Source organism: Serinus canaria, chromosome 2 (genome assembly GCF_022539315.1).
Source record: "Serinus canaria isolate serCan28SL12 chromosome 2, serCan2020, whole genome shotgun sequence".
In the NCBI taxonomy this organism is placed as follows: Eukaryota; Metazoa; Chordata; class Aves; order Passeriformes; family Fringillidae; genus Serinus; species Serinus canaria.
Window position 1 is genome coordinate 16,451,983 of NC_066315.1, and position 18,763 is coordinate 16,470,745.

The window sequence follows — 18,763 nt, forward strand, 5'->3', positions numbered from 1 at the left end:
AAAAACCACAACAAAACCAATGCCCAGAAAAAAACCCAAACAAACCCAAAGCCATCTTTAGAAAAGGCATGTCCTAGAGATTGTAATGAGTGTTCCTGGAGCCTGTTTTCTCAGAAGGATGGATAGTAAATAATTTAAGCCATCAAGGGAAGAGGCCAACTAAATCAGTTTGGATGGCAATACTCAGAAAGCAGCCAAGAAACTATAGAAGACTGTGATTAAGCACTTGATAAGTAATTTTGTATCCTTCATTATAAAAACAGACTTTGAAATGGCACTTTTCAAAAGTTGTTTTTATGGTAAATTATTTTTAGACTGTACCCTGTAAATTTTCATCTATTTTCAGGCTGTTGCTTCTCCATCAGTGAAGATACCTCATCAGCAGAACACACATTCTCTCAGTTCTCGGAATTAGAGCATCCAAAAAAAAAAAAAAAATTTAGATTGCAGTTGTTAGCAGTGCATGTATTTTCTCCTCTTTTCCAGTTTCCAGTTTTTCATATGAACAGTTAGTATTCTTCTACTCAGACCCATTTCTTCTGCCAGGAGTATAAGATTTAGGATAAAAGGGCTCAGTATATTTTAATTTTCTGCAAATTACTTTGTTAAAAAGACTTGACTCTGACACATGACTTTAAACAGAGACATTCAAGTAATTTGTAGGAATTATAATCAGAGATACACATGAGTTTCAAGAAGAAAATGTGCATTACAAATGCACAGTTTTGGTTCAGTGGTGCTCTGAGCATCCAGAAATAGCAGAGAGATCTTTGTATCCTGTGAGTTATGCAAACACCATGTACCTGCTCTGACCTCAGACACAACTTACAATACTCTATTTAAAAAGTGACTAATATTATTTAAAATAAAAATATGGCTTTTGAACAGATTAAGAGTATTAATGCTATCATTTTTTAACTAACTGGTTGCTTTGTTTGATTTTCCATTATTTTTACAGGCATTCTGCCAGTAAATCACTAGAAATACAAAAGAGGCACACTAGAAACTGTACTGCTATGCATCTATTTTGCCACTGTGTAGCAAATAGGTGTAATCCATCATCTCCAATACCCCTTTCAATAGTATCCTTCATATTTCAAATCATTTAATCAGTGACAGTCTAATTCTTTCCTTTGATAGCCAAGATGTTTTCAAAGGTAAGTTTTTTTTTCCCCAGCAGCACTTTCTGGGTTCTCTGCTAAAAAAGCCTTTAGATCCAAAATGCCTTCCCTTTTTTGGCCAGCTTGAGGAATGTTGGAAAGGTCTGGAAAAGACATTTTCACTTTTCAGGTCTGTCCCAAAAATCTTCACAATCTTCCTGTCATTTCCTTTTTCAATCCATCTGACGCTGAATCCTCAACAAATGCCTGAAAATATTTGGGTAAAATGTTTTGTCAATGGCAACCTCAAGACAGCAGATTGTGGGCTGAGTCTTGTTTTTCCTCCTGTCAGGTTCTATTAATGGAAAAAGAGTATTTTTACTAGCAATGGGCCATGTATGCCTTATTTGATGGAGCTGGGTGCCATCATCCTTAGTGGGAAGAGCATGGAATAATCTCAGGATATTACTGCATGTTGAAACAATGTCAGTACTCCTGTATTGCAGTCTCCCTGCTAGCTTGTATGAATAATGCAAACCCCACTGCTTAGTACTAGGATAAACAAAGAGGGAAGAGCAAAAACAATTTAACAATGAAATATAATTTAATCATTCAACAACATCATCTATTTCAGCACTTCAGCTCTCTCAGAGGCCCATAAATTGACCTGTTTCAAGCCTTCTGAGCAGGTTTATGCCAAGAAGAAAAGCTGACCCTGAATCTATTGCTCTAAACCTCTTTTCATAGTGTGGGATGGTTTAATCAAGTGTGTTTGTAACTGTGCCAGCAGTATGACTGCTTTGAAATGTTACATGTGTCTAACACCCGTGGTGCAACACCAATACCAAGGGGATGCATAATGCTAAATACTTGTCATTCCCTAAAGGAAAAGCAGACAAATTCAGGACAGTGTGTGCTTCCCATCTGTGCCTTGGAGTGAAGCTGCTTTTCTCTATTAGCCATCAGCTTTCCTATGCTTAATAATGCAATACATTTTGCTGTTCTTCACTTAGGCATGGTGATGATTGCAGCAAGCAAGAATTCAGTAAAAAAGGGAGACATTCACATTTGCTGCAGTGGCATTTCATGTAGCCTGCCTGCATATTTGTTGCGCTGCTGTCTAGAGGGGATTTCACGAGGGAGCTCTTTCTAAATACTGTCCTGGAAAAATCCCATGTATCCTATTTGTCAAGACCATTTCCTTTCTGCATCTGTACAGCGTCGGTGACCCAACTGCAGCAATTGATGTTGAGAGGGCAGCACAGTGTACAGTACTGATATAATACCCCTTCAGTCCAAGAATCCATATGCTTTTCACAAAGAGGCAGAGAAAGGAAAGCACTGGGAATTGGTTTTGAAGTTACATAAGTGGTCTGACAAAAGCTTTACTGAATAAATAGCCCCTTTCAAGAAGGATGAGCTTGCAGTGCTTCTAGTATCAGAAAGCAAAGCATTCAAGAGGGCAAGAAGTTCAGCAGCACCAGAAAAAAACATTTGAAAAGAAAAACAGGAATGGAAAATATTGCTGGTTGCCATGTGGAATAGTATTACTTTGAAGACTGACACATTTTTACCTCTCACTTGTAAGCTAGAAGCTTTAGATTTAATCTTAGATTTTCCATTTTGAATTCCATACTGTCTGTTAAAAAAAAAGAAAGAAAAAAAGAAAAGAATAACAACAAAAAAACCCTTCCCCTCAAATAAAATTTAGTGCTGTAGGAACTCAGGATCCTCATAACTCCTCCAAAGATATTACAGTATTCTTCCTAATATTTGTGTGCTATCATCCCTTCCTTCATGTCATCACTAACCAGGCTCTTACCTATTAAATTATAGCACACTTAAAAGAAATCACTATAAATATGTGTTTTACATTAACCAAGCACTTTACACATTGCCTGAGCAAGAGCTTCACAGCAGGATCTGCTCAAGGTTTTTTACCACCTTTGGCAAGCAAACAATCGCTGACCTTTTAACCAGCCATAGCTGTTTCCCCAGGGCCCAGTTTTTTCCCCAAATCCACCTTCGGTATCGCAGGTGCCTGTGATACAGCCCTTGAAACAGCCACGCCGGCTTTCAGCGCTGCAGAATCACGGGATCATTTCGGCTGCGAGAGACCTCTAAGACCATCAAGCCCCACATAAAGCTGAGGGGTCTCCTGAGCGGCAGCCAAACGTGCTGCCAACCCTATCAGCAGTGATCGTGACCCCAGCGTGGCCGCCACTGAGCCCGGCCACGAACACCTCCTCCGTGCCGGTGCCCGCTCCGGTGCCGCTGCCGGATCCCGGCCCCTCCCGGCCGCCTCCTCCTGAGGGAGCGGAGCGGGGAGCGGGAACGCGGCCTGCGCGCGCCCCCTGCCGCGCGCCGCCGGTACTGCAGCGCAACCGCGGGAGCCCGGGAATGAGCCGGGAATGAGCCCGGATTGCGCCGGGAATGAGCCCGGATTGCGCCGGGAATGAGCCGGGATTGAGCCCGGATTGCGCCGGGATTGAGCCAGGAATGAGCCCGGATTGAGCCCGTATTGCGCCGGGAATGAGCCCGGATTGAGCCCGGATTGCGCCGGGAATGAGCCCGGATTGAGCCCGGATTGCGCCGGGAACGCGGCCGGATTGCCCCAGGAAGGCGAGCGCGGATTCAGGGGATGTTGTCGGAAAGAGCCTTCCACTTCTTTGAGTGGACAAACTCACTGTTAGAGGACTCTTATATAGGATAATAATAAACGGTGTTTTCATGTTCAGAGAAGGGTGTCGAGGGTGGGGAAGGAGCACAGATCTGATGGGGAACAGTTGATGGAGCTGGGGGTTCAGCCTGGAGAAAAGGAGGCTCGGGGGGACCCGATTTATCGCTCTCTACAGCTGCCTGAAAGGAGGGTGCAGCACCTGCGGATCAGCCTCTTCTCCCCGGTAACAGGACAAGAGGAAACGGCCCTCAAACTCAGGGGAGGTTTAGATTGGATATAAGGAAAAATGTCTTCACTGGAAGGGTGGTCGGGAGCTGGAGCAGGCTACCCGTGGAAGTGACGGAATCCCCATTCCTGAAGGTGCACAAAGGCACAGAGATGTGGCACCTGGGGACACTGTTAGTGCTGAGCATGGCAGTCCTGGGTTCATGGTTGCACTCCATGATCTTAGAGGTCTTTTCCAACCTCGGTGATTCTGTTCCACACACAGACTCTTTGGGATAGATGTGGATATAAAGACCTGATTTGAAACCTGCCCATTTCCAGTCCCAGCACCACCAGAAACAATATTAAAAGTCATTATTCAGAATTTAGCTTTCTGATATTCATGTCTTTGTGTTGACTTTCAAGAATTCAGTGTAAGTACTAGAAAATTATTCTATTCCAAAAATTGAAATTCACAGGTATTCTTTACAAATAGAGAAATTCAGGCCTTTAAGAAAAAAGCAAAACAAAAAATTATATGTTTTCATGTATATGTGATAAAAGCATGAATAATATCTACTTGAAATTCACAATAAATGGTTGTTTAATAAACTATAACCTGTGTCATATAGATGTTGAAACATTAACTTGCAAGTTCAAAAATTAGTATCAGATTTGGAAACTTCTACTGCACCCTTAATGAGAACATATTCAAAGTGCTTGAAGGAAACACGAAGATTTAAAACATTGTCCACCTCCTGCTCTTTCTTTCCATGTCCTCTGACTGCTTTCATTTTCAGAATAAATATGAACTCTCTCTATACATATGTGTGTGTTTCTGGAATCTCCAGTTAAGGAAACTCCTTTTGCCACTCTTTTTCCTGTGCCAGAAACAGAGACAATAGACCCTACTCCATTCTGTTCCATCCCCTTTCCACCCTCTCCTCACAAGCTAATATGGACCCCCAGAAAGCATTTGATAGCCTTGCAGATTTGACCAGACACTTGAAAAGAGCAAGAGAAAAAAAGGGGGAAGAAGGTAACAGTGTTCAGGAAGGGCACCAGTGAGGACTCTGGAAATGGAATGATTCTCCTCCACAGCAAGAAAGTAAAGGGAAGCCTTGGCCTTTCACGGCTCTTTTTTGGTATGCATTTTGGAACACAATTTAGAATAAACTAATGCCCAAAAGGAAGGCCCCACCTGTGATATCTCCAGTGCTGTAGTCTGGCAGACATTTAGAAAAACACCTGCAAGGAAGCAGTTCCTGCAAACAATCAAGCTGACTGCATTGTAAGACACACTGCTGTTTCCTTTCTCTGTGGGCAGATGAGAATGGGAATCAAAATGTCCTCTAAAGGTCTCAAAGCAGGAAATGAAGTGAAGCCTAATTGGATAAATAATTTTACTTTAATGCATATTTCTGATTACTTATGTCCCTCTCCCTCTTGATTTTGAATTCAAAGATGTGATAGTGGCAATGTTTGAGGTGCCAGTCACAAATCTGTGCAAGTGAGTAACAAATGACACCTTTAGCAGTGAGTTAGGAAGGCAGGGTGATGGAGATGTCTGAAGAGAGAATCATTCCTATTTTCAGAATTTCAGATCTTTGTGTGGTGCTGAGAATTCCTTTTCAGCTGCCTGAAAATTGCCATTTTACAATGAAAAAGCACCTTAGGCCTTCCAGCTTGTATATTTGGCGACTGATTTAACCCCAAGAAGTCACTAGACAATTTAGCTAACTGGAGAATGGTAGGAAAATTGCAAAACAAGAATCCTTTTGACTTTGAGAGAAAGCATGAATCATAAGGGAGAGACAGGAATTATGAAAAGAGAACCTGGAGGAGATTGGATATAGAAGAAAAAGGACGTGAAAGTAATCGGAGAAGAAACTACCCTTTAAGGCCATCTTCCACAAAGACAGGTTTTAAAATGAAAATAAATACATTGTGTTCAATTAGGACGCTCCACTGAGAGAGATAATGGCTGAGAAATAACAGCTCTCTGTACAGGAGTTGGTAGCAGAGAGAGCAGAATACCTTACTGATGTGTCTTTACAGGCACGTTGTAAGCATCACTAAGTGATGCTTACAAAGCATAATCAAGTAAAAGTATTACTTTCATTATTATTTTCTGATGAATTGCAATAGCAAGAAGCCAGGCATTGCCATGACTGGTGCCCAAACTGTGAATTCTCCCTGATTCAAGGAAAAACCCCTGTGGATTTGGGTCAAGTCCTGTGATGGGATTTGTGCCTGAAGTTAAACTAGCCATTCTATTTCTATTTCTATTTCATTTTCTATATTTCTATTAATCACAGGCCATGGCAAGCTGTTTATGGACTCTGTCATCCAACCATGCTACTGTAGCTTAGGCCTTGAAGTGTTTTGCTGCTTGTGACTGCTGAGGAGAAATGTATTGCAAAATCCTCATATGATCAGCTCACAGGAGCATATCTTTGTCACATACACTGGTACTGAATTGACTACATCTGGTTTAATTTGCACTTCCAGCAACCCTGGTACAAAGCTACATGAGGACAAAAATAAGACTCTTGACTTAATTTAAGGAGATTTATTTTTTTAAAGTAACTTTAATTAAGTCAAGATAGGAAATTCTTACTCCTAAGTGAATGTTCATGCATAAACTTGCACTGAAGTATGTGCAGCTGTGGAGGAAAAACAGATCCAGTTACTCTTGGAAAATAACTCGAGACAGTGTCAGAAGCCCACTTCTTGCACCTTTGCTAACAATCTCCATGAGCCTGGCTTTCCTAGTGTAGGATCATACTGGGGGGACTTCAGGCACTGTGGTATGGAATGGGAGGAGACATTTGAATACAGTGAAGCTGAGCTGTTTTTGTGGCTGCTGTTCTCAGCATCCCCCCTGCACCCAGCTGAACCTCTCTGTGTCAGCCCTGGGGCAGCAGCTCTGTGGGGATTTTAACTCACAGTGTGCTGATTTGCCCTGTCTCAGCTGTCACCTGGAGCTCATGCAAGTTCATGCACTGAATCAGCTGGAATGCCTTTGGGAAACAATTCTTGAGAGACCATGTCCTGCCAGCAGACTGGATTATCTGAGAAATATCTCCTTAGTTGGCAGCAAAGTGCATTTATTTCATCAGCTTAGTGTGATCAGGATCTGTCAGCTTTGAGAGATTTGCTCTGCAAATAAATGACTTAGACACCAGGAACCAGGCAGGGAAAAGCCAGAAGTCATTGTCCCAAAACATTTGCTCTTCTTACAGTAAATCTCACAAAGAATTGAGCATTCCTGTCAAGAAGAGACGGATGTGTGTGTATTTCTAACACTGTTCTTGTCGCATGGCTACATCCAAGTATGCAAAGCAGCTCAGCAGCATGCTAAAAGAAGGATGGACTGAAAGCTTTGCAAGGATGTATCTTCCTTGTCTCTTGCCCTTTGGCATGTAGAAGCACAGGCAGACACTCAGGGAGGCTGAATGAAGGATTAAATGTTTTTGCCAGCACAAACATACATCTCTAAGTCGTTTCTGGCTGAGAGCCCAAGTCATTTTGGCATGACTGAAAACATTACTTACAAATTTACCCCTGTGTTTGGAAAGCCGAGAGTTGTAGCTTCTGAGAGGTATTGGCTCAGTGCTTAATAACAGCAGAGCCCATGACAATATGGCAGGATTAGGACTGACAATAACAAGAAGCCAGAATAGTCAATCCACAGGCTTTTGTGAGGAAAATTTTAAGTAGCAACTGGGTAAAAGTGTTGCTTACAGAGTCATTTTAAAGCCTGAAGGATGAGAGAAAAATGGATGTTTCTTCCCTGTGCTGGACTCAGCAGCCCCAAGCAGACAGCAGCATGTTCATTCTTTGATGAGTTGATGTGGAAAATCCTCTGATTTTAGTTTAACTTGGCAGTGATTTAGGTCCTTTCCTTCAAAGCAGAAGAATCAAAGCCATTAATTCGATATCTAAGGTCATGATGCACTCCTCTTTCTATCTGAAACTAGATTTCTGTCCTCACCAAAGCAAATTCTAAGTATTTCCATGACTATCAGAAAGTAGGATATTTAGAAGTTTTCCATGCATGACTTCTGTTTTGCTTTGTGAACTGACTGCAGGGAGAAGAACCAGTGGTTTCTCTTTTTTTCTTATGTATTGCCAAAGGGAGTGTTTTGCTCTGGTTTTCAGAAAATGAGGAAATTCTAAAAAATTCACCTTGTCATTGGGTAAAAGAAGACAGGTCCTCTCCCACTTTAATTTATTTTTTGTCTGCTTTACAGTTAAAAAAATATTGATTTCTGTTGCTTTTGCTAATTGTGAAGTAAGTGTATTTGCTACTTCTTTGAAATCTCAGGATGAACATCTGGTTTTGGTGCTCATTAGTCAGCCAAGCTGGGAAGCTCTGAATATTTTGCCACAACATTAACCCAGCTCTGAATTATAACAAATAGCAGGGAAATCACTAGGGGAATGTGTAAGCATGTGTAGACTGTGTAAAAGCCAAGGTCAATTCTTACATGATAATTTTTACTGTATTAATTTTATCTATGTGGTTCACAGACAGCTGCTTCCAATTCATAGGAGAATATTTATATCAATGAGCAGCTTTAAAAACATGCAACCCAAATAGTTTCATGAATGTACATCAGTGAAATAATTTTGGGAAATAGAAACGTATTTTGGAACTGAGTCATGAGCAAGTGATAAATATGAAACAAACCAAATTGCCTCGAAGTTTTAAGGCACCGAAAAAAGATCTTCAGACTTTCAAAAGAGCCACATAAAGAAGGAACCAAAATATTCCATTAGAACAGACAGAAATACAGCAAAGAGGGAAGTACCAAGAAGCAGTGCAATGCATCAGGAAAAGCTTTCTTTACACTAAGTGTAACGAGGCACTGAAGCAGGTTACTTAAGGGTGCTGTGGAATTGTCATTGCTGGAATATTTCAAGGATCAAGCTAAACAATTGTTTGCCAAGAAAGGTTTTGGGAGACTAGATCCTGCCTTTGATTATCTCCTAGCATTTTTTCTTTGAGTTTGATCAATATGGTGGACAGAAATAAAAATCCTTAAACAAATCTCTCCAAGCTTCTTACACACTATCCAGAGCTAACAGCTCCCCCTTGGAGGTTTCATAGTCTGAAGCCTCTGTCAGGTTTCAATATTGTTTTTGCTTCCCTGGGTTTGATGTTTCCAACCCAAGCCAGCATTTCAGTATTCACTTTTCATCTGACTGCTGCGGTCATGACTGCTACCACAAACTTGAGCCAGCAGATAAAGTCCTGCCAAGGCTTCAGCAACAAATAAACATGGCAATTGAAAACAGCAAATGAGCCTTATGGAAAGAAAAAAGGGAAAAGAGAAACCAAGCAGGCTGCTGGCTGCTGAAATCTTTCAGAAACTGTTTTCTGGAGCTGGCATCTCATCTTCCTCCTGTCCAGTTGACAGGCTCCCAGGCCGGCTCTGGTGCAGGGGAGAGGTGCAGAAATGTCAGGCCATGGCAGGAGCCAAGCGAGGAACGTGGCAGGGACAGCTCACCCGGCATGGCCTGGCCTCTGTGGGAAATGAACTTGCATGACTAAAAACGTTTTATGTGGTATCTGTCTCCTGCACCCCATTGATCAGCTCCCAGGGAGAAAGGAGGAACACCTGAGGAGAGCTGGGTAACACGGTGAGATTGAGGGCACTCATGGGGCCAGAACTGAAGACTTTGAGGGTTCAAAGGCTTTAAGCCACTGCAGTAATGCAGGGATCTCCTGTGGTCAGTGGAAACATGGCACTGCACCCTGGAGGTGGGGCACGATGGGCAGAGGGCTTCCTGCTGCACCTGGCCCTGCCCAGCTGCGCAGCACAGGGCTGTCACAGGCAGGAAGCAGCATTGCTGAGAAATGGCTCTGGGACTGGGAGCTCCCCACTGAAAAGAATGGAAAAGCTTACTACAAGCAAAACCCACTTCCTTGTCCCCACCTTTTCACAGAAATGCCCCAAATACAAACATACAGCTCACAGCTCATTGCACTGACAAAGAGAAGCGATACTCCCGCTGCTTTCAGCTTTGCTGCATGTTATGTGAACACTGTAAAAGTTGCAGGGGGAAATAAAATTTTCAAGAGACAAATATAAGTGATGCTACAATTAGTGGCAGTAGTCAAAATTTTCATGTTTCTTCTCTGTTCCATAAAATCAATGTTATTAGTTTTATTTTAATGCTTGGAGCTTGTGGTGTTTTGTCTGGGGTAGAATTAATTTCTTCACAGTAGCTGGTATGGGGCTGTGGTTTGGATTTGTGCTGGAAACTGTTGATAAGTGAGGAACGTTTTAGCTATGGCTGAGCAGTGCTTACACAGTGTCAAGGCCTTTTCTGCTCCTCATTCCACCAGGAAGGAAGGTAGGGGTGCACAAGGAGTTGGGAGGGGACACAACCAAGACAGCCAGCTGTAGCCAGCCCATAAGCAATCCCAGATCATATGGTGTCATGCTCAGTATACAAAACTGGGGGAAGAAGAATGAAGGAAGGAAAAGGTGATGGTTTTTGTCTTCCCAAGTCACTGATAAACATGTGCTAGAGCCCTGCTGTCCTGGAGATGGCTGAGCACCTGCCTGCAATGGGAAGTAGTTACTCATTCCTTATTTTGCTTTGCTTGTGCATGCAGCTTTTGCCTTTAACTGTTAAACTGTCTTTATCTCAACACACAAGTTTTCTGGCTTTTACCCTTCCAATTCACTCCCTCATCTCCTAGAGAGTGAGTGGTTGTGTGTGTCTTAGTTGCCAGCTGGGATTAAACCATGACAGGTGTTCTGCACCTGACCTTTCTCTTTATTTGACAAATGTAGTAATGGAATTTAAGTTCAGAAAAATGCCAGGTTTACTCAACATTTGTATTTTTGCCCCGTGTCCTCTGAGTAGTCCAGTCCTGACAATGAAAGACCTTTTGACAGTTCCAGGTTCAGAACTTCTCAGCAGCAGAAATATACAGACAGGCCAGGGATTTCTTGTGATCATAATGGGTACTGCAGAATGGGCACTGAGACACTCAGAGAAATGATTCAGGTAAAGAGCACAGAGGGGCTGCCAGTCTGTTGTACATCCCAGATCAAACAGGTTTGTGATATCCAGTGTTAGTGTGCCAAGTGTCTACAAATCACTTAACCTCTCTGAGGACATGTTTCTACAAACACTTGGAGTTTTATCCTATTTCTGTGCTACTGCTTGCCTAAAAATAAGGCAGCATCAAGTTTATTGTGCATTGCTCAGTGGCCTCCTCTGAAGAAGCAGCAATCCCAGGCAGTGTTGAATCCACTTCTGTTGGTTTAAATTCAATACTATTTTTTCTTGGTTTCTAGTTGGGTAATCAAGCTGTGAAGCACAACTGGGACATCTAAAAGATAAGAACAAACATTTCTTCTTTTGCATGCTTGCTCTGGTTTCAGCTGAGATGGTTAATTTTCTTCTTACTTGCTAGTACAGTGCTGTGCTTTGGATGTAGTGTGAGAACAAAGTTGATAACAAACTGATGGTTTCTTTGTTGCTTCTAGTTCTTACTCTAAATCAAAGCATCATCAATTTTCCATGTTCTGCCAGTGAGCAGGTGCACAAGAAGCTGGGAGGGGGCATGGCCAGAAGAGCAAATCTGAAATAATCAAAGGGTTGTTCCATACCCTAGAACATCATGCTCCATATATAAACTGGGGGAGTTGGCCTGGAGCTGCCAATTGCTGCTTGGGGCTGGGATGGCTCAGTGGGTAGTGAGGAATTGTATTAAGTGTGACTTGTTTTTCTTGGGTTTTATTCCTTTCTCTCTCTCCCCATTACTATTACAATTATACTAATATTACTATTACAATTATATTATTAATATATTTATTATTATTAATATTATTACTATTATTATACTTTATTTCAATCACTAAACTGTTCTTATTTCTACCCATGAGTTTTACTTTTTTCTGCTTCTTATCCTTATCCCACCAGGAGAAGGAAGGGGAGGGATTTAATGACTGGCTACCTGGTAGTTTGTGGCCAGCTGGAGTTAAACCATGGCAGTGCTAAAACCAAATGTTTCTGAAAAGCACCAGCAAACCTGACATTTCTGTGGGCAGGTAACTTGGCAAGTCCAGAGAGAGCAATTGATTTCTCGCTTTCAGCTAGCCAGGTGTGTTTTATATTTTGAGAGAAGGGAAATAATTCCAGGCTTCCTCTACTGGGAAGAGCAGTCTTTATTTTCATCAGCCACATGAGGCTCATAAACCTCTCCCTCCTCAGCCCCATATTTTCCCAAACTCACCACTTCTTGCTTCCATAAAGATGCTGAACACAGAAGTTTCACTTCTTCATAACTCTGTTGTGCATGCCTTCAAGGACCACAGATATTGAACAATCTCTTCACTGATGTGATGTAAACATCCTTTGAAGAAAATTTAATTAACCACAGTTGGTTTTTAACCAAGTAGGACTGCACTTTTGAAGGCTGCTCAACTGATCAGTGATCAACTTGGTAAATAGGCTAAATGGAGTCTTGTTTGAAACTGAGCTGGGTTTGCAGCCAGAGTATGAACTGTCTGTACTGATTTACCACACTAGCATTTATAGCATATAATCTATGAAATGCAGCCATAATATTAACTCATAAATGTCAACAAGAATTATCAAAGTTGTTCCTACCATGTTAAATCTAGTGCTCAATAACTCTAGTGTTTCCACATATTTTAGTTCCTTCTCTGTACATGAGGGGATACATGTCTCAAGTTGTAAAAAACAGCACTATCTCACCCTGAAACTACTGCCTTTAAGACCCCCAAAATACTTGAATCTGTATCTTCTGTCCCTGTGTCACAAATTTCAAATGTCTTTCTGCTAACCAAGAAGAATATTTGACTTCTACAGTATCTTCCTCCCACCAGAGAACCCTGGGAATCGCTGTGTATTTCTGGTCTAAACACCAGCTATGAGGAGCTCATCATTACCTCAGAAATTCCCTTCTGAAAAACATAACCTGGTGTTTGAAGACCTGGGCTATTTTATTCACCACTGTGTGCTGCAAAAAGGGACCTTCTTGCCAATCACAGAGCATCTCTTGCACTTTTAAACCTTAGGGGCTGTCCCTGGGACTATAGACTCACACCAATAGCTGTAAGTAAAAATCTTGTCGCTTCAGCAGGTCTAATCAGTTTAATAAAGGGCTTATATTTGCTGTAATGCAAACTTTAAACAGACTTTTGTCCAAATAGCATTAAAGGCAATTCGAGTCCTCATTCATTGCAATTATTTGGAACAAGAATTTTTAGCAAAAGAATACTTCACATACACATAAGTCCTATCTTGAAAACTCTTTTCTCAAACAGATCTTCCTGGAAGCAATGCTAGCACAGCAACTGTGGTGCTGCTTAGAGGGTGGTTTCTTGATTTGAAGAATATTGCAGCAGCTGTGGTGTTGCTTAGAGGGTGGTTTCTTGATTTGGAAGAATATTGCAGCATCAGCAAGTAAGTTATATGGGATTTAAGCAGTTTCCAAAGAAGCAGATACATTCTGCTGAGTTTGCTCAGTGCCATTCTCGCCACAAATTGGATTCCACATTGTCACAATAGTCACATTTAGCCACAGCAGCCACCATAGGAGGTGAAGGTACAGGTAGCATTGCTCTGTGCCCATCTGCCCTTGTAACAAAGGAGTTTATCAAATAACAGCTGAGAGGTGAAAAACTGTTGATCCAGAAATTACAGTAAAAATAGATGAAGAAACATGCAAAATACAGTCATCACCACTGTGTTTCCTGTGGCACTTTCAGGATGTAAAGCCAAGACCATTTACAAGACAAAATGAGGGTTAAATTCCTGGAAGCCTAAGGAATGACTGTATGCTCACTGGGGCAGTCTTCCACAGCTCATGAAAAACAAAGTTATTTACTTCATGGAGTATTACACTATTAGAGTCTCCATGCTAAAAATCTGATTTGAAGTTTCAGATTGCAGTAACATATCTACTCAACAAGAAGACAGCTCACACCATGCACTTTTTCTGCTGTGTACACAATGTTTCAGTATTAAATCTTTCTAATAGTGTTTCCATCATATTAGTTTTTTCTGTTCCCAGAAATTATCAGTTCCATCACCTAGTGGCTTCATTACTTAAAAAACAGAATGACCAGCTTTTTTTCTTCAGTTCACCTATGGAACTAAAGGTACATTATGTCAATATGAACATTGCATTCTCTGAATTTCTTAATGGTTTTGAAATAAATGGTGTCATGACAAGAAATTGCATTTCTACACAGAAGCCTGTTCTTCCTGTTCTGAGTATTGAAAAGAAACCCATTTACTGAACAAAATCTTCCTTTACTCTCACATGAAAGAGGTAAGTGTGTCTTTCTGAGCCAGTACTGTGGCTCAAGCAGTTCCATCAGCTCTCATCTGTGTCACAAGCACGGGCAAGGCCACTCATGTGCTGCAGGCTGATACATCTAGACTGAGTAACACCACAATGAATTGTGTCTGACATTTTCCATACTCAGCCCCCCATCCAGGTGCACAGACTTCTGCCAAAGGCCAGAATGCTACAGATTTTCCATCCATGCTTATAAAGGTTGAATTTCTGGGAATATTGAACAAAATCAGTTTGGCTGTCTCCAAGAGAGCCCTGTGTGAGCAGCTGTCCTGGGTTTCTCCTGCTGCCAGTGGTAAAGCAGGTATTTTAGAGAGGGGAGTCATTAGGCCTCACCCAAATCTATTGAATGGTTTTATCTTGGAAAACATTTCTTTTTTCTTTGTGTACGTGTGCATGGAGTGTCTGTGACTAACTTTGCATCGAAGATGTCACTCTGCTAAATCCACCCATGAAAATAATAAGAGAGTGGGTCTGTGGCATTCACGTTCTCTGAACAGAGATAATTCTCTCTCCCAGGTTTTTTCCTAGAGAAGCACAGAGAGAAGAAGAGAAAACAATTCTTATCTCTACTTGCTGCTTCTGTTGTTTTTGCACGTGTAGAATGTGTTAGAAGTTTGTTTACCTGAACTGAGTTCCTAATTAGATTCTGGTGATAGTTGTTTATATTAATTAGCCTATTGGGTCAAAGCTGTGTCCTGGCTGTCTCAAGACAGTCATGGGTTTTTCTTTATTATTCTTTGTAGTATAGTATTCTTTAATATAGTATAGTGTAATGTAATACAATATAGTTTTAATAAAACTATGTTGTTCAGCATTCTGAATCAATGGAGTCAGATGCCAATCATTCCCTGGATTGGAGGCACCTGCTTTTACTATAATGGGTCAGCTTCTTTCTTGCAGGGTCACATGCTGTTATCCAGGTAGTCAAAACTAACACTGGAGCTGAAACAAGCAGCCTGTCTGCTCTGTGCAGTGTGTCAGCTATTCTCAAAGTACTGTTCTCATCCTTGACTAATCTAGGATGATTTGGTCTGACCTGAAGAGTCTAACTGAAGAGGGTCTTTGAGTGAAGAAGTAGATAAGACTGTCATCCCCTAATGAATTCCACGTAGGTAATGACAGCATGCATGGAAATTGTATTCTGTGTTTTACTGGTGCATGGGATTTGCTTTTAAGTTTGCAATAGAAAATGCTTTCTTAAAAGTATAAAAATTATGTCTTATAGTTTGATGTCAAACTGCATATGATAGTCTGATTTTTAACAAAAATACTTTTTAAAATACTCTGGATATTGTGGAATTGTCTTACTAGTACATATATATAATTAAATTTGTCTCTCTGGGCACTTCTTTCAAATCTGGGGGGTTGGTCTTCCCTGAGAGCATGAAGGGTGGTCTAAAAAGATGTGAAGGGGAAATAAGGAGATGAGTCACAGGCTTCTGAATTGATTGGGGTTTTTTCCACTAGGCTCTATTTAATGTGGTAGTGTCACACGTTACCCAAGATTTGAACTGATGGAGATTATCAAATCCATCTGCCAATGGATTTCACAGAATCACAGCAGCTTGGCAGAGATCTCCAGAAGCCATCTGGACTAACTCCCTGCTCAAGCCAGAACACACAGAACCTGGTGCCAGGACCACATCTAAAAGACTTTTGAATACCTTCAAGGATGGAGACTCATAACCTCCTCAGGCAATCTGTGCCAGTGCTTGGTCATCCTCACAATGAAAAAGTGTTTTCTGGTGTTCAGAGGGAACCTCTCATGCTCCAGTCTGTGCCTGTTACCTCTGGTTTTGTCACTGGGCACCAATGGAGCCTGGCTCTGTCCCCTTTGCACCCTCTCCTCATGAATTTATATAAACTAAGAAGATCCCCCTGAGCCTCCTTCTCTCCTGAACAATCCCAGCTGCCTCAGCTTTCCTTACATGTGAGGTGCTCTAGTTCCTTCATCATCCAAACAGCCTCATGTGTCTGAGTAATTTTGCTGTAGCTTTCCAAGGGTCTTGCAAAATGTATGTCTTGTTTTGTTATTAATGTCACCATTTCTTATAATTGGCTCTGAGGTCACAGGTGCAAACACTGAGTAGCAGAGTCAGGATTACATTCCACCAGCACCATAGGAACAGCCTGTTGAGTAAGGCTTAATCTGTTGACTTAATCTGTCTTAATCTGTTGACTACATTAAGTAAAACTTTAACATGGGTCCATTTACAATACAGCATTTTTACTTTACAGTGAAAATCAATGTTTGACGCACTTGTAAGGGATGACTGAAAGAAGCCATTATCAGTAACATTCACACTATCAACTGAATGCCTACATCTCTGGAGTGTTATCTGAAGGAGGAAACACATGTTGGCTTCATGAGATCCTGAGGTTTGGCTGGCTGGCCCTGGGGCCAAGGCAGATCAGCTGGGACCATGGGGAAGAGGCTCCCAGAGGGGAGGCCACGGCCACAGCCAGCCCTAGTCTCGGGCCCTGGCAGAGCTTTGGCCACTGCTGTGTCATAGTCCTGCCACAGGCTGGCTGTGGCCCCTGATCCAGGTGCAGAACACGCCTCCAGGCCAATATGGATGTTATCAGGTGTTTTATGATCCCGGCAAAACCAGAAACAGACACTGGTTTACTTGCAGGATAATGCATTTATTAGTTCAGCCTGCAAGGTCCTGTTATGCAACAGGACAATGTTTTGATGAAGCAATGTTTTGCGCCTAAGCAAAAAGTCCATCCACGAGCACATTTTCCAAAGAAACATTAGGGCTCTGTGCCATTAATTTTGTATTTGTGTTGCTTCTGTTTAGAACATATCTGACTAATTGCATTTATGCTTGTACTCAGAGAAGGGGAGCCAGGTGTTTTAGCAGTTTGTCCAAATGTCATATCACTTCAGGCTCTGCCTGGAAAAATTAATAGTTTTTCAAGTATTGTCCCAGAGTCACATTTATCTGATTACTGAATAAGCATCCTGTTAATGGGATCCTTCCTCTAATGACAGCATTGAGAGTTTGGACACTGAGGGCTCAGAATCATTAAAAATACCCCTTTGTAGTTAACTAACTGAGATTAATTGCAAACACCAAAGAACGTTGTCACTAAAAGCCTTTTGTTAAACACAGATACGGATTTTTTTTTTTTTTCACAAGTAATTTATCTAAGTACAATTCAGGTTATGAGAAGTCCATCATTTTTCAGGAGGAAGTGGCCGTACAGGTCTCTGCAATCAGGTTTGACAGCTGATGAAGAAAAAAAAAACCTTTTAAATCTATTTAAAATAATCTGGCTGAACACCAGATCCCAGAGGTGATAATCAGTGGCACCGGGTGTAGCTGGAGGCCTGTCACTACTGGGCCCCCCTAGGGTTCAATACCAGGCTCAGTATTGTTTAACTTATTCATCAGTGGCTTGAATGAAGGGGCAGAGGCTTCTTCTGTTCCAGCAAGTTCACAAAGCTGGCAGGACTGGCTCATACCCCAGAGGGCTGTGCTGCCCTTCAGAGGGCCTTGACAGGTTGGAGAGGTGGACAGAGAAGAACAGCCTGAAATTCAACAAGAGCAAGTGCAGAGTCCTGCACCAGGGGAGGAATAACCCCCTGCACCAGGACAGGTTGGGGGTCAACCTGCTGGAAAGCAGGTCTGTGAAGAAGGACCTCGGAGTCCTGGAGGACAACAAGTTGTCCATCAGCCAGCAGTGTGTCCTGAGGTCCAAGAAGGCCAATGCTACCCTGGGCTCTATTAGGAAAAGCATTGCCAACTGCAAAGGGCTGTTTACCTGTTCCATTTATGATGTTTGGTAGGACAGAACAGGACTCAGGACTTTCTCACTGCTCTTACAGTACTGCAGACTGTTTCTGTTTTTGCACTCCATTCTGTTGCTTGTAGATATCTTTGCCTTCTCTTTCAGCTAGTTGCTGCCTTCAGGACATCAATCATATCTCTGAGCTATTTTGTCATCTGTGTGGATTTTCTGGGCTATTTTTCTGGTCATATGGTGTATATATTTATCAGGCACAAACGAAAGAGTAGTCAGTGCTCTGCCATTGCTGCCTTACCCTGTGTTACAAACTGCTAATTCTAATTGCCCTGGCTGCAGCTGAAAAAGCTTTGCCAGAGCATTTTTTGAGCTTAGGTTTCTCATTGTGTTTCTGGAGGCTGGCAATGATCTTGTTTTTGTTCAACCATTCTGACCTTTGGAATATTTATGGCAGATTCACAGAAGCTGTCAAAGCAAAACATACAGAAGAGATAAGAGAGATTTCACAGTACTGACAGAGCAGTGATTGCTTTGGTGAGAGAAAACCAAAGAACAGCAGCCAGCCAAAGTTGGTGCTTCAATCTTTTAGAATGAGACCTGTCTGTATAAAGGCTGGAATCAATAGATTCAGTCACAACGTGCAATGTGGACATCCATGAGAGATTG